Source organism: Platalea leucorodia (genome assembly GCF_965183815.1).
Source record: "Platalea leucorodia genome assembly, chromosome: 3".
NCBI lineage: Eukaryota > Metazoa > Chordata > Aves > Pelecaniformes > Threskiornithidae > Platalea > Platalea leucorodia.
The window spans coordinates 35820049-35835512 of NC_138825.1; the positions used below are offsets into that span (position 1 = coordinate 35820049).

Below are 15464 nucleotides of genomic sequence, written 5' to 3' on the forward strand. Positions count from 1 at the left end.
CAGCACCTCTCCCAGGGCTTCATCTGCAGTGGGGCTGCCGGCGCTGAGCCCCTGGCCCCCCCGGGGCATGCCCCTCAGCCCACCGCACCGCTGCCGGCTACAGCATCCCTGCCTGCACTCTGCCAGGTAGGGCGTGGGAGCTGGCAGGCAGCAAGCAGCATGCTGGGATCTGTAGTCCCTGCCAGCCCCGGCGTGTATTAAAGGCGGCGGAGCCCGTCCCTTGTCGCAGGTGCCTGCGTGGTTCTGGGCACAGCTCGCCTCCTCCCCCAGTGTGGTGCTGCAGGTTGGGGAGCCTACAGTTATGATGGAGCCGAAATACAGCCGGCAGGATGCAGAGAGGGATTTGGGAAGTCCGTTGGCTGCTTGGAAAAGCCAGAGCAGGCTGACAGGTACGTCTGCAACCCACCAACCTGGCAGGTGCCACCCCGTGACGCTCCCCTGCCTTCCCATGCAGACACCTCAGGGTGTGACAGCTCCTGCTTTGCCCTTGTGAGCCACCCCGGCTTCCAGAGAAAACATCCCAAAATCCCCTCCCGGCAGCCTGCCAGTGCCTCCGTGGGCAGGAGACGCCCCAAGCCCTGACCCAGGATTAGCAGGGGGATCTGCAAGCATGACTGCCACCCCCTCCCACACAGAAACCCCGCTGGGGCCACTGCTGGTCTCGAACAAACAGATCTCTCCCCCAAACAGGCGGGACAAGCCCAGCTCCCCCAGCAGGTCCCCAGCAAGCCCTCAACACGCTGCCCCTTGCCCAGCCAAGCCCCCGGCCACCCTGCCAGCCCTGCACTGGGTCACATCGGTGTCCCAAGAAACAGGGGCAGGGACCGACCCCACAGACATACCTGGGGAGGTCAGAGCCAGGGAAAGCCCCGTGTTCAGCGTATTTGAAGGCGGCACAGTCCCCCCTCTTCCGCACCCCCCTGCTCTTGGGGGTGCGTGTCAGGCTCAAGTCACGGGGGCTGGGGCCATGTGGGTCTAGCGGCATCCGCGGAGGAGGAGAAGAGGTATCGGGTACCACAGCTGGCACACAGCCCGGGTCCCGCTGCCCAGGCGCCCGTCCGCGGCACCCGGGGAAGGGAGGAAGGGAAGGGTGTCGTGGAGGAGGTGGCAGGAGCCAGGGGCGACAGGGAGGAGGCCAGGCGGGATCGGGGATCCAGGGGTGCCGGGGCAGGGCGCTGCATGCTGCTCCACCACGCTGCTTTCCTGGCCGCCTCCTGCTTCCGTCCGGAGAGCGCCCACATCCCTGCGTCAGGAGCCCGACCTCCTCGGCGGGCACTGCCCGGCTGCCCAGCTGCAGCCTCCTGCCTGCTCTGTTTGTTTTCTGTCTCACTTCGCTAAGTGCCTTCTAATTTTTTCCACAAAGAGCCGGTGCCTGCCAAGGGGTGCACAGGTCAGCACTCATTACAGCAGGAAACGCGTCCAGCCACCGGCTCTTACAAACAACCCTACAACAAACAGAAAAGGTCACACGAACCAACACCAGCATCAGGTGGCAACCCTGCTCCCATATGGTGAGAGCAGCCCTGCCATAAGGGAGCGGGGGACAGAAGCCACCCGCCAGCCACCGGGCTGGCACAGCACAGCCCTAACCACCTCCCGGAGGAGCCTCCTGATGTTTAGCCCGGCCACCAGCTCAGTGGCTGCACGGCCTGGGGGACAGGGGAAGGGAGGAGCGACGCGGGGTCTTGGCGTAAGTACATCCATTTTGTTCCTGGGCGTAGAGCAGTCCGTCTCATCCCCTCAGAAGCGATGTGTAAGAGGAAGGAGCAAGATAACAAGGAGTGGGTTTCACAAACTACACGGTAGCGCCTCTGAGCTGGTACAAACAAGAGATGGCACAATTTTAATTGCCAGTTCACGCCATACAAAGGCCTTGACAGACGCTAAGTGACGCCTGCGGTATTGGGCCACGTGCAGTCCCATTGCCAGCCAAGCCCTGGGAGCCCACGGCAGGGCCAGCCGTCACCAAAACCGCCTAACCTCCGCAGAAGAAGTTGCACTGCAGGACAGCCACGCCTGCAGGCAGCCATTTGTCACCGGGCTTCGGAGACATCCCTACCTCTCCCTTCCCACGCATCGCCTTCTTTCCTGCTTCTGCTGCCTTCACCAAAGGTGAGCACAGAGCATGCTTGGCTTTACACTCAAGAGCAATTTCGCGGCGCCGGGTAGACATGCTATGGGTTTATACCCAGAAACACCAGCTCTTTAAAGAAAAGCCCTTTACGCCACACCAAGCCATAGCACTGCCCTTGCAGTCCCTAGACAAGGGGCTGCCAGCAGTCCCAATGGTGAGCACCCCGCGTCCTCCGGCCGCCCCTTGTAGGGGATCACTTTGCAGGGATAAGGTCAGCACTTCCTCCGAGCGCGGCCAAGACGGGGCAGGGCCAGGTGCCTCACCAGGCCTCCCCCATCCCCTCCCTCCGCTCGCCCCCCTGGGTGACACCAGAGCCCTCCCGGCAGGAAGGCTGGTCTGGGGGCCCGTCGGGGTTTACCTGCGGGCAGGGAACAAGCCCGGCACGGGTGTGCGAGTCACGTGAAGCCCTGGTGGCCGTGACTCAGCTGGAGGATGGGAAACACTCCGAGACTGCCCGTTTCATGAGATTCCTTGTGCGTGCCTGAACTCTTACCATGCCGCCTGCGGGTCCTCTTACCTTGCGCGGGGGTCCGGGGAGCCAGCCTCCGGGGCAGCGTCCTGCCTGCCTCCACCTTCAGCCCCCGGCTGCGAGGACACGTGCTTGTATTTCATAAGACGTATAAGTGTGCGTGATTGTGCACCATCACCACGGCGTTGGGACAAAAACACAAGCCCTCCCAAAATAAGGGCAGGTACCCTGGGTCAAATCAGAGGCTGGTCTGGCTCAAAGGCTTGTCTCTATCAGAGGGCAAAAGCAGATGCCAAGAAAAAGTAAGAGTGGCACAGGCATAGACTGACTCCCCGACTGCTCCCCCAGCCTCTGAGCTGGGAGGGATATGCTGTTCATGTGTTTTGTAGCCCGCAGCGGGTTTTGCTTCTGTGAAATCCCTGCCTCTCCCTCTAACTCGGGAGCCCCTGAGCGAGGGCAGCATCTCTCCCCGCACGCAGGGCCTCGGCCGGGGCTCCCTCGCCCTCGCCGTCAAAGGGTGGATGAATATTGGAGTGGCTTCTCCATGCCAGCCATGGCTTTATGGGCCTGGATTGTATCCACCCCACAGCACGTTTTCCAAACAGAGAAATTCTAGCTCACTTAGTCATCCAGGCACAGCTCCACGCCTTCGGTCCTCCTTGTTGCTTTCCTCCCAACCTTCCCCGGCTCCTCTTGACCCAGAGATGCTGGGGCTGGGGGCACACGGGGACTGCGAGGGGATGAGCAGTGAATTTGACAAGCGGCACAAGGCTTTCCTGCTTTGTTTCTGCATTGTCATTCACAAAGATGATCTGATGTGTTTTTATGCACACCGAGCTATCTGAACACCCCCAGGCCTTGCTGAGAGTAGCCAGCTCAGTGTGTAATCTTGTTTGCAGATGTGGGGCTTCCCCCCCGCTCATCTATCACTTGGTATTTATCTAAACTGAATTTCGTCTGCCTACCGCCCAGTGTTGTAATGGTCGTCTGTACTCTTCCTAGCTGGCACTTGTCCCTGCGAACCTGAGTAATCCAATCGCCTCAGCAAGCCCTGTCATCTCATTGCTTATTCCCTTTTCCAGGTCACTCATGAACGCGATGAAAAAACATGGGACCCGATGCAGCAGTCTCCTTCCACCACAAAAGCTGACTGCTGACTCCTACACCCTCCTTCCTGTTTTCGTACCAATTACAGAGCCATGCGAGGATGTTCCCTCTTGACCAGCCAGTTCCCTTAAAAACTGGGCTGAAAGCCCTGGTTGAATGTTTTTTGGGAAGCGGCATGGGCGCCACGAGCCCACAGTCCCTACGAAGCACTGCCCCAGCTTGGCGGCCGCTCGGCAGGAGCCTCCCCGCCTGCCCACGGGCCCCATCCCTGCGCAGATGCCCAGGACACGCAGCAGATTCACCCGTCAGCTTTTCCCTGAAGTTCCCTCCAGCGCTTCTTAGAAATGAACGTCACATCTTTCCCCCCTCCCAGTCCCCAAGGGCCGGGGCAGTTGTGAATGAATGACTAGAGGCCACACGTGACAGCCAGCTGGTTCACCCTCCCTTTCTTTTTGGTGGACATCGCCTTGCCCTAGTGATTTGTTGCTGTTTAGCTTTGCTTTCTAACCTATCCTCTGCGGATGCTCTGAGGAGTCCCCCAGGAGAAGGTGGAAGAAACTGCTCAGGCTCTTCTGGAGCGGACAGAGAGGCAAAAGCTTCATCTGGCTTTTCTGCTACGGCCTCTTTTCCTCCGATCCCCTCTCCCTCCAACGGACTGTGGCAGGCTTCCTACTCCTGATGTGCTCTGTGAGCAGTTTCTTTCAGAGGGCTGATACCACTTCCCATTATTCTTCTTGTTCTTCTTTCTGAGCCCTGCCACTCTGCAAACGGGCTTGCTGCACCACCCGCTCCCCCGGCGCTGCTCGTGCCTGCATCCTGAGGAGGGAGCTCGGCGAGGCAGCGGGACGGGGGCATTTCTGCCTCCCCCCTTGCCTCACTGCATGCAGACAAACCCCTCTGCCTCACCAGGGCTTGGCAGGCAGAAGAAACCTCCAGCCAGGCAGCACGTGCAGCACCCTCACCCCACAGAGGTTTCCACACCATGAGCAGCAGCTCTGCCTCCTCAGCACCTCCCTGAGAAGCCTCCCAGCCCTGGGCACCATTTCTGACCCTGAGCCTCCTTCACGTTGCTCCCTCCACGCCTCTATTGGCAAAACGAGAGGCAGCTCTAGACCCTCTCTGCCTTCAGGCTTACGGCGCTCGCAGCCACCACGCAAACTCCCCGCAGAGCAGAAGCTATGGAGGCCGTCCCCGCTCCCAGCACCCGCCACCGGCCGTCATCTCGGCTGCCGGGTGGCGCGGGGGGAGCGTTCAGCCCCACAGCGTGTTTTGAACTGCGCACACCAGCCAGCTGCCAAGTCCCTTATCTGGAGAGTTCAAGGAGCCCTGAGAGGCCCCCCAAGGGGCCCTTGCCCTGGCAGGTAAAGCGACCCGGCTCGGCGGCAAATTCCCCAGGGCTTGGTGGGACTCCAGCGCCGTCCCTGAAGCGTCTCCCCACCAGGGAGAGGGGAGCAGGCAGTGATGGGGCAGAACCAGCCATAAAACTCCCCCAGGCAACGCAGCTGGGACTCTTCCACCCATGACCGAGTCCCACGAGGCTGTGGGCGTCCACCTCCCCGCCAGGGCTGCTGAGTGGGTTTCCAGCCCTGACATATCACTGGCCAATTAACACACACACCTCCCTCCCCAGCACGTAGTCAGTGCCCAAGCCCGGGCACACCTCGTCCCCGGGCCAGAGAAAAGCCCTCCAGGCACCCATGCAACCCCCTGGAGCAGAGATGGGTGCACCTGCTCAGCGTCCCATCAAACGCTGCGGGGGGACATTTTAATGTCACAGCCAGAAGCTTACCAGAAGGGCAGGTTGGTCCCAGACCCTTGCTCCTGGTCACTTCAGCCACGGGACTGTGGGCACGGCGCAGCCTTGGGAGAGGCAGGAAAAGCCCCGCAAATATTGGAGCAGTCGCCTGCTCCAGGGCTGGTGGTTTGGGGGTGCAGGATGAGATACGGCGCCCGGGGGCCCGGGAGCTAAGGCGGGACGTCATTTCTGAGGAGGTGTCAGAGGAGGAGAGACAAGCTGCTCTGAGGAGCCTGTTTGCAGAGACAGGATTCGTAGGGGCTTTTCCGAGAAGCTGGTTTCCCTGATGGCACACGTTCAGGCCGCTGTCCCCAGGGGAAAAAGACCATCCCCTCCAAGCCACAACCCTGACCTGCTTCTCGGCAGGCTGGGGAAGGAGGCATGTTTTTGCAGGGCTAGGTTTGGGCTCCATTGGTTAGAAATATAGAAAAATAAAGACCCTTTCTCCCAAGGGCAGAGGGAGGGATTTGCTCAGGGCTCCACTGAATGCACCTGAAGAAACCTCCAAAAACAGGCAGAAACCATCTCCGGAACCCGGATGGTGCCTCCAGGCAGCTCTCAGCACCTCCAGGGGCTGCCTGGAGGTGGGAAGGGGAGGGGGGATGACCCACTACAGGCAGGCACAGAGGCTCACAGCAAGCTCATGCCACCTGGCCATGGCTTTCCATAGGACCACTATGGGTTCGAGGAGAGCCCGGGGATGGCTCACCCCAGACCTTCATCCTCGCGCGGCATCCTCTGCAGCCGGCAGCTCCCCACAGCCCATGTCCTCGGGGCTGCTCCGAGCCCCCCAGGGGTGTCGGCGTGGCCGGTGGAGGTGCCGCCTGGCTCTGCCCAGGGGCTGCGGGGAGGGGGGTGCGGCGGGAAGAGGGGCTCCCCCAGGGTTGGCTGGGGGCGTGCGGCGGGAAGAGGCACAATGGGAGGAAGCCACGTTTCCGCTTCCCAATGGAGAAAACCCTACAGGACCCCTGTGGAGAACAACCGGACACCATTAATGTAAAAATCAGCTGGGAGCACAAGGAGTAGCCAGAGGCAGCCCCCCAGTTGGCAGTGGATCCTCCTTGCGTGGAGGAGCCTGGGGCTTGGTGCACCGGTGGCAGAGGCCACCACGTACCAGGACAGCCGCGCACGGAGGGCAGAGCCAATCCCAACCATGCCACAGCAGAAGGCACAGCGCTGGCTCCTGCCTGCCCGCAGCCTGGGTCTCCTGCAGGCAGGTGACACTCCTCATTTCCACCCACTCAGGTGGGAAGAGGGATGCTCCCTGCTGGGCTGGGGCAGCGCTTAGGTAAGACCCGCTGGGGCATGGCTGCCAGATGCATCTCTTCTGCTTTAGTAGCTTCCCCCCAGTCATGCTCGGGCTTGCTCAAGAGCAATCCCCATCTGTACAGATGATATCTTGGCTGGCCACACCTTGGGCAGCAGCAACAGCACGTCGGAGGGATGGGCTGAGCCTATGGGACCGTGTTCCTGTTTCCCCCTCACGTCTGCAGGTGAAAGGAGTGGAGGTGAGACCCATAAAGAGGAAGGACACGGCAAGACAGGACGAGACCAAAACTGCCTGTGGCCAGACAAGTCTGAAGATAAGGCCTCAATGAATGCACAAGAAGAAACGCAGGCAGGCCAGGCTGGGAGAGAGTCCCACAGACCAGGAATGAAAGAGAGGGGAAGATGAGTTTCTCCATACTGTGCCATATCTACCAGCAACATGTGCCTACCCTGAGGTCACGGCTCAGGGACCAGTACCGGAGGGGAAGAGCAGGACCACAGGAGGCCACCTGCCCATCGGTGGCCCCCAGGGTGCTGGGATGGAGAGTGGAGAGGATTCCTTCTTCATTGCTTCATGTTCCTGGCCCCAGGACTGAGCTCAGCGCTGGCAGACCTGGGAAGGAGTCAGGCCAAGAACGACACAAGGGAGCCGAGCACAGAGCAACCTGTGGTGAGGGGCTGGGGCAGAAGGATGGGGACAGCTTACGTTGCAGCCAGGAGATCCTCAAAACAACCCTGCAGGGAGGGGCAAGGCAGGGAGGGCTGTGAAATCATTGGAAAGCTCAAAAGCCCCTCTAAATCCTTCCCTGAGGTATGCATGGAGCCCCCGCTATGCACAGAGCCCCCAGCAGAGGAGGCTTGGAGGGCTCAGCTCAACCCCAAACATGCTCCCCCTACCCCAAATGCCACTCTGCACTTTACAGGAGCTCCTCTTCCGCAGGAGAGCCCGAGCCCAGGGTTTGCACGCTCATCCCCAAAACAGGGATGCTTCTGGAAGGGCAGGAAAAGCTGGCAGTCAACCAGCAGCAAGAGCACCTGCCCACAGCAGCCCCCTGCCCGCTGCCACCCAACTGCCTCCCGCACGCCGGGGCACGTTCGCCTCCTGGGGGAGAGGCTCTGTCCTTCCAGCTCTGGCTCCTTCCCGTATGGAGCCGGTGCCGGATGCAAACGTGCAGAGCTGGCAGCAGGCAGGACCCTCAGCGGGCAGGAGCTGCCTGCACCCAGCGGGAGCTGCTGCACCACATGCACCTGGGCCACACTGCCCCTGCGCCCGAGCCCCCGCGCAGGTGGGAGAGCATCCCTGGGGCTGGACAGAGCAAGCCTTCGCCCTGCACCCAGAGGACTGGGCGGAGGGGCTGCAGCAGGCTGCCAGCCCTGCCGGCAGGCTGGCACAGGGGCAGAACTCATTTTGCCACCACTGAGCAGTTTTTTGGAGTCTGGGCTGGGCTGCACAGCTGCTTCCAATTTAGTAAGGGGGCGGAGGCGTGAACCCAGAGCCAGAACAACACAATCTCCCCCCAGCGTCACCATCTCCCCAGCTCCCAAACTTTGGAGGGGCGATTCCTCCCCGCTGACCAGCAGCCCGGGCAGAAGCTGGCACAGACCCGCAGGGGTCAGCCGCTGCCGGGCCTGTGGCGGGATGAGGTTGGCTCTGTCCTCCGCATGTCAGCCATGCCCAGTGGCTGGGACAGAAATACAAGGTCTATTTTGGGTCCCCGCAGACCAAGCAGCCTTCCCCTTGTAGGCCAGCTCAGGAACAGGGGCCCTGGCTGACCGCTGCTTTTGGCATGAAATGTCCACAGCCCTACTGGGAAAGGGGATGGCGAGCGGGGAAGCAGGGTTTGGCACCCGCTGTGGTCCCGCACGGTCCCTCTGCCAGCTGCCTGTCCTGCCAAGATCCCGCTCGCTGCTCGGACAGCCGCAGCATCTCGCAAACTCTGAACCGGCTTCAGCTGCTAAATGCAGCCATTTCACAATGGACAGGGGCATGGTGGCTCTGCTCCAGGAAACGGGGCACATCTGTCACCCCCCCACACACACCCCCTTTGTCTCAGCCAAGGGGCACCCCACAATCTCCAGAAACAAAAGGAGGGACAAGGGATGGATGCCCTGGCTGGGTCTGCTCCCCCCACGTGGACCCTGCCCAAAGCCAGTCACCTCCAAAGTTGCAGCCAGCTCCAAGCAGCAGGGCAAAGCCATCCCCACAAGTCCTAGGAGCTGGGGGCACTCCAGGGGCCACACACGCCTGCACATTTCCCAGCAGATTTTAAATTAGGCTGAGGGGAAGATGCTGCCTGCTGAGAGCCGGGCTTGCCACATCCCTGCTCTGCGGCAGCTCCAGAAGAGCTGTATGGGCAGCGCACGGTCTGTGGACCGAGGAATGGAAAGCCAAGGTGGCAGCACGCCATCCGTGGCGTGGAGCAAGCAAAGGACCTGGAGTAAATACCCAGGGTAGAAACGTCACCTCTGGCACCCCTTCCCTCCTCCCCGAACAACTCAGCTTCCCCAAACACCCTGGCAGGACTAAGGTCTCACAGGTGGAGCCAAAGCAAGGCTCGAGGTAGACACCTCCTTCGGAGGGAGTAAGTCAGAGCCCAAACCTCCCGCTCTCAGCACTGGCCTCGGCTAACCCACGGCAAACAGGAAAACTTTTATGTGAGTAGGATAAGGCAGGGAGAGGCAACAGGAGGTGGGGAGCTTACCCCTGTGTCTGCCCAAACCCCGGCAAAACAGACTCTCCCTCATGACCGACAATAATAAGCCTGGCCGCAAGTCAGGAAAAGGCAAGTCACATCCCTTCCAAATCCCAACCTGCAGACGCTGCCGCATCCGTGCAACCAGCCGCCATCCGGTGTGCCACAGCCACGAGGTCCCAGGCTGCCTGGGACCATGAGCATCCTCAGGGATGCCGCAGGTAGGCATGCAGAGCCCCACCTGAGAGCCCCCAAGCGCTCTGCTCGTGCTGAAATGGTGCCTTGGAGAGGTTGGCGTCAGATTGCAGGCTCTGCCGGCATCCCACGTTAATTTGGGGAGGAGAGGAGACGAAGACAGCTCTAAGACTCCCCACTCGGAGACGTAAGGGTACCATAGCCTCCATCCGAGTGGCCTGGCCATCCGGCAAGGTGTCTTGCCGGAGCTTGCCCGAGTGCCTGATGCCAATGCACTCCCACGGCGGCGCTGGGCGACAGGGAGCCCAAGGGCTAACCCCTGCTGAACCCCTTTCTGGCACACACCATCACCCTCCCAGCCACAGGGGAAGGAAGGGAGGGACAGCTGGTGGCAGACAACTTGTGCTTGTTTATCAACAGCCAGGCAATTCACTGCTGTTGGGTTTTGTTTCTCGTGGAAGGTTCCTCTTTTGGAGCAAGCCCTGCTGGAGCAAGGCCCTTGGAGCACGGGGCCCTCCGGCAGCTCCCTCGACCCCCTGCGAGGCACAGCTCCTGCCCCGCATCGCCCGGGCACCCCACACCCACTGCCTCCGGGGTAACAGCCCTGTCTGGGAACATGCTGGCAGATCAATTCCCTGATGTGGTTCACCACGCTGTTACACCAGCCTTGTATTGCCACGAGGAGAGGGAGCGAAGACGGGAATGAGAAGCTGCAAGGGAGGGTGGATCGCTTCTTAATAGCTTGGTTGTGTTGCCGTTTGTCTGCCTCCTCCCGTGGTTAATGGATAACACTCCCGCTCTCCTCAGGACAGCATGGAGACCTACCCAACCCTGCTGCCCTCAGCCACAGCCCAACACCTACAAACCCTGATGGGCTGAAAGCACTGTGCTCCCCACATGTACCGCACAGCAGCACGCTCCCCGAGGGGGCAGAGGTCCCGTCCGGAGCAAATACCATCGGGGAGCTCATCCATAGCACCAAGAGAGGATATCCCAGGCAAAAAAAACCCGAATTGCCTCCAACTTGGTCCTGAAGGCAGGAAAAGACAAGGCCTGTTGAAGGCAGGGCAGGCAGCTCCTTCAACCCTGAGCCCCTGGCCAGGACCACGAAGGGAGCTGTGCCACCAGTCCCTCCCGCCTCCCCGAGCTGTTCTCCAGGGGTAATCCCCAAGCCTAAAAGGAGGGAGTTCCTCTCACGAGGGTTTCCCATGAGCAAACCTGTAGCAAAACTCAAACGGGGCTGGCCACCCCAAAGCCCTCACCATCTTTGAGCTCCTCCAGCCAAGCTGGCCCTCGGCCGCAAGTGTAAATCGGCTCCCTGTCCCTACGTGGCGCCGGTGGGCGGCTGTGCCAGGCGTGATAAACCAGGCGTGATAAACCAGGCGGGGGTGAGGACCACGCTCGGAGCCGCAGCATGGGCAGCAGCAGGAAAAGCCAAGTGGGGTGGCCCAGGCGGGATGCCCCTCTCCCCAGCAGCCTTGCAGGAGGCTGGGGCCATTTCAGTGGCAGTCCAGGGGTGCCAGTACGCATTCAGGTTGATGGCTTGCCCTCGGCACAGCAAGGCTGATGATGCAGTCCTGCTGCCGTGACTCAGCCTCGGTATGTGGCCGCAGCAGGCTGCTCACCGGGTGGGAGGCTGACTACACAACCCTCCGGTCCCACCGCTGCTCCCAACCCAGCCGCATCCCTCCCAGCCTTGCTGTTCTCCACCTCCAGCCCCTGCCTGCCTCCTCACTCTGCGGCTTCCCAGTCTGCTCACTCCATGAATTTCCAGCTGGAAATTTCACAGCGAGGTGCTTTCCCACCAGACAAGTCGTAAAGGAAATGAACTAAAGCAAATCCCACTGGTGGTGGTGTGGCGGGAAGAAGGCAAGAGGGCTCTGCGGAAATCTGCCTGACTTCCTGCTGGCTTCTTCTGCCCGAGCCGGCAGGCAGGCAGGCAATAGGTCTCTGCTCCCCTTTGGCCTCAAAAGAAGGCGGTCTCCTGGAGATGAAGGCTGACTGTGCTCACTCACGGCTTAACTAAGAGGCTGAAAGAGAGCCTTGAGCGCTGCACCCAGACTGCTAGGCTCACTGATTTGTGTCACGGATGGTGCATGACAGCCATGCGTACCCAGTGCTTTGAGCCTCCCCTTTCTCGGGGATCGGTGAGACCAGGGAAAAGCCTGCTCCAAGCCAGAGCAGGACAAAAATGTCACAACAGTCATGTTCTTCGCACCACCAGCATCAGCAATGAAGTTACAAAGGGCTAGCGCTATCCCTGCACAACAGCTTCCCTTGTCTCCTGGGAGCAACAGCCCTCGGACACGTTCCTCACGCAGCATCACAGCTCCTCTCCCACACAGGGACCCCAGAGCCCAGGTACAGCCAATCTCCCGACCAGGTCTGCGGGGTCTGGAGCGGGAGCTGGGGTGCAGTGCCACACTGCAACCTCAGCTGGGAGCAGCGGGGTCCCTCCGGACCACACGTCCTGATGTAACCAAACCCATCCAGGGTCTACCCCTACTCCGCACACTTCTTTCCCCATCCCACGCCTTGCACACTGTTAACCTAGAAAGCACTTATGTCTGTATCGCGCTGCTTAATCAAATCCTAATAGCTTTGTGGCTGTTAAAACCCTGACTCCTGCCCATCCGCAAATGCCTGTAGCTCACACTGCACAGTGCTTTGCACCTGAGCTTGCTGGCAGCTGAGTACAAGTTAGCATGGAGATGCGACCCCGAGAGCTGTGGTCCTGCAGCCCCAGCAGCACCAGTCACAGGGCAGAGCTAGATGCTGGGGGGGTCAGGAAGGCGCAGGGAGGTGAGCGGAGTTTGCACTGTGGGGTCGTGACTGAGCTGGCAAGGACTGCAAGCAAACAGTACTCTGCTGATAAGAGTGGGTGTTGCAGCTTCCTTAACACTTGCCAAGGACCTGGATACGTTGGATGAAAACAACTGAGATCTACACCTGTCCTAGAGGAAGCACTGGAGACTGCTTGTTGACTTCCCAAAGCCCATCCCAGTGCCTTCTCATCTGGACAGGGCAGGCGGGTGCTCCTGGGCTCCCTCTGACCCAGCGAGCTGGTCCCCAGCCCTGCCTCTGCCAGCGGAGCTGGGAGCGGAGCCAGGCTGGGCAAGGAAGGTGCGGCGCGGCACTGGGTGAACGGTGGCCTCGTCCTCCGTGCCCTGGCTTCCCCCCAGACCACAACAAGGAGGGAGACAGGTCAGGCCAGGGCAAGGACAAAGCCCATGGCTCAACTTCAAAGAGGAAGAGGCTCATTAATACCTCCCAGCCCAAGATAATGAGAGCAGGGATGCCATGATGGAGAAATGATGCCAGTAGTTAATTATGCAGCTTGGGGAGGAAGGGAGAAGAGGGACAATTGCAGGATGGAGGTGCCACACTGCCCTGTGTGCTGGCACTACATTTGCTGGTTCGGGCTGGGGTGAATTTCTTCGTCCTCTTCACTCCAGGTACCTGGTACAGCGTAGGCCCTCGCCCCTCATCTGTGCTAGCCGAGGGGGAACAGCCACTCTGCAAACCATCTTCGGGGGCCTATGTTACAGCCCTCGGTGCCGTACGGAAAGCACCCCTCTGCTCTGCGAAGACCTTTTTGGTGAGCCAAGAGCAAGCCTACCTGTCTTTTCCAGGAGCAAAGGGCAGCGGCGGCGGCAGGAGTGCTCCAGAGGGCACACGTGGTGTCTGCACTGCACTGACACTGTATCAACGGCCCATGAGCTGCACTCGGACAACCAGCGATCCAGAGAGAAAAGCATCCCTGCCCAGTCACATCCTGAGATAGCTTTGTAGAGAAGGCAGGCTCGAGGGAGCCTGAGGCTGTCCGGCAGCTCGCAGGGGCTGGCGAGCGGAAACGATGCCGCCAAGCCGGGATGCGGTGCAGGAGGGGAGTGGGATTTCCCGTGTCGGCATTCACAGAAGTCCCTCAATTGTGCCGGCTCACAACAGGCAACTGAGGGGCCGTCGGGCCGCTTCCTGCTTCGGAGCAGCTGGGAAGCGCATCCAGCTGTGGCCAACAGCTGCACGAATTCCTCCTGCAGCCCCTAGCCCTGGGGAATCTACTGGGCTCAAGGATACAGGCTCGCTTGTCTGCGATCCCACAGCCCCAGGGCTTGGCTGCTGCTGCCTTCCCACACAGCCCGCAGCTCCACAGCCTGTTCCCGAGAGGCAGATGGGAGCGCTGGTGGGTACAGGCAGGGACTGTGTTGGTCTGGCAGTATTAGCACCTAGCAGGGGGGAGAAGCTCGGATTTAACTAGAGGCTCATATTTAAATACAGCGGTGGGGAGGACAGCACAAAAGGGCTCCACACGGAGCTCCCAGCGCTCCTGCCTGGACCAGGCTCTCCGTTAACACAGCTGGTTTGGAAAGAAACGCTTACTGAAATCTTCCACAGCATCCCATAACCAACTCGGAGCATTTTCTTGAGCAGGACCCGGAGCAAGCCCGGCCCGGCAGCTTTGCTCGCCGGGTGGCACATGGCGCCCAGCCCACGCGCCTGCCAGCGGGTCCTCGCAACGCGCGCCCGGCGGCCGCTGTCGCGCACACGGGCGCTCGGCAGAGATGAGATGCACGTCCCCGCGGCCGGAGGACCGCCGCGCAAACCCCTCGGCGAAGTCCTGCATCCCAGGCATTCGGAGCATCAGCGCGCTTGGCGTCCCCGAAACCCCGGGGCTGGCTCGCTCTGGCTTCGCATCCCCGAAAACACATGCTCTGCCTGCCCCCCCCCCCCCCCCCGGCAGTTAACTACGAAAGGGGATTTGGAGTAGCAAAGACAGCGAGGAAGAAAACACACACCCCCCCCCATCCCAAAAGGCAGCATCTATGCATCACCCCCCCTCCCCAAACCGCGACCCACACGCTGCCTCTGCCCCATGGCCACGGAGGCTCCGAGCTGGGTTTCAAAGCTGCCGGGTGCGTGGGGAACCCACGCACCCGGCAGCTTTGAAACCCAGCTCGGAGCCTCCGTGGGAGCCGGGTTGGGGGGGGGGGGGGTGTTGCAAACTCAGCGACTGTGAGCCAATACCTTAAATACGGGCGCCCACCGCTGCCCCCCGCTCCTCGCCGGGGCTCCGGCGCCTTCTGTCCCCGATACGGACGAGAAACCACCTCCTCCCTCCTCTCAAACTCCTCCTCCTCCTTCTCTTTTTTTTGCCGCCTTCACCACCACGCGGTTCCCGCGTGGGGGGGGGGGGGGCGGGGGGGAGAGAGGAAGGCGGCGGGTTTTGGGTTTTCCCTCCTTCTCCCGCTTTTCCCACTCACCCACCCGGGTTGAGAACGGGCAAAAGGCACCGCGACCCCCGCCTTGCAGCTTTACCCACTCCCACGGGTGAACCCACCTGCTCCGCCTTCCGCCGCGCCGCGCCGCGCCCGGCTCCCCGGCCTCCCTCCGGGCTTGCCCGCCCCTGGCTCCCCCCTTTCCGCGCCACCCCACGCCCCCCAGCCGGCGGGAAAAGCCCCGGCCCTCCCCCGAGCAACGCACGGCCCTGGCAGAGGGCGAGCAACACCCCCGCCGCGCTCCTCCGCTGCACCCAGCCCCGCCTTTGCGCTAAGGCCCATACCTTAGCAAATATTATAGCTCTAGAGGCGGCTATACATCATATTATGGCTCTAAACGGAGCGTGAACTGGCCCTGTTCACTAGGTCCGTCGCTTGTCCCCCCACGCCGCATCCTAATCCAGACAAAAACCCACTCTGCTGGCAGTCACCGCTTACGGGTATAAATATATATACACACACACGTATGTATACATATATGGGTGTGTGTATACATATATCTCTCTATCTTGGGTTGCGGAGAGGA

The 15464-nt window shown here is 61.0% G+C and overlaps 1 protein-coding gene across 5 annotated transcripts in view; it reads right to left on the bottom strand.

The window, feature by feature from the left end:
- SLC29A1 (solute carrier family 29 member 1 (Augustine blood group)) overlaps window positions 1-15046 on the bottom strand; it is a 22862-nt gene extending 7816 nt beyond the window's left edge. Inside the window, exon 1 of one of the 5 annotated variants that reach the window (XM_082305864.1) lies at window positions 15001-15046. The gene's annotated coding sequence lies outside the window, so the exon portion shown is untranslated. Of the gene's footprint in view, window positions 1-842; window positions 862-2651; window positions 3976-5499; window positions 5695-14687; window positions 14770-15000 lie in introns of those variants that run through there. The other 4 variants (XM_082305862.1, XM_082305861.1, XM_082305863.1 and 1 more) reach the window with 4 other exon arrangements.
- Between the last annotated feature and the right edge of the window lie 418 nt (window positions 15047-15464).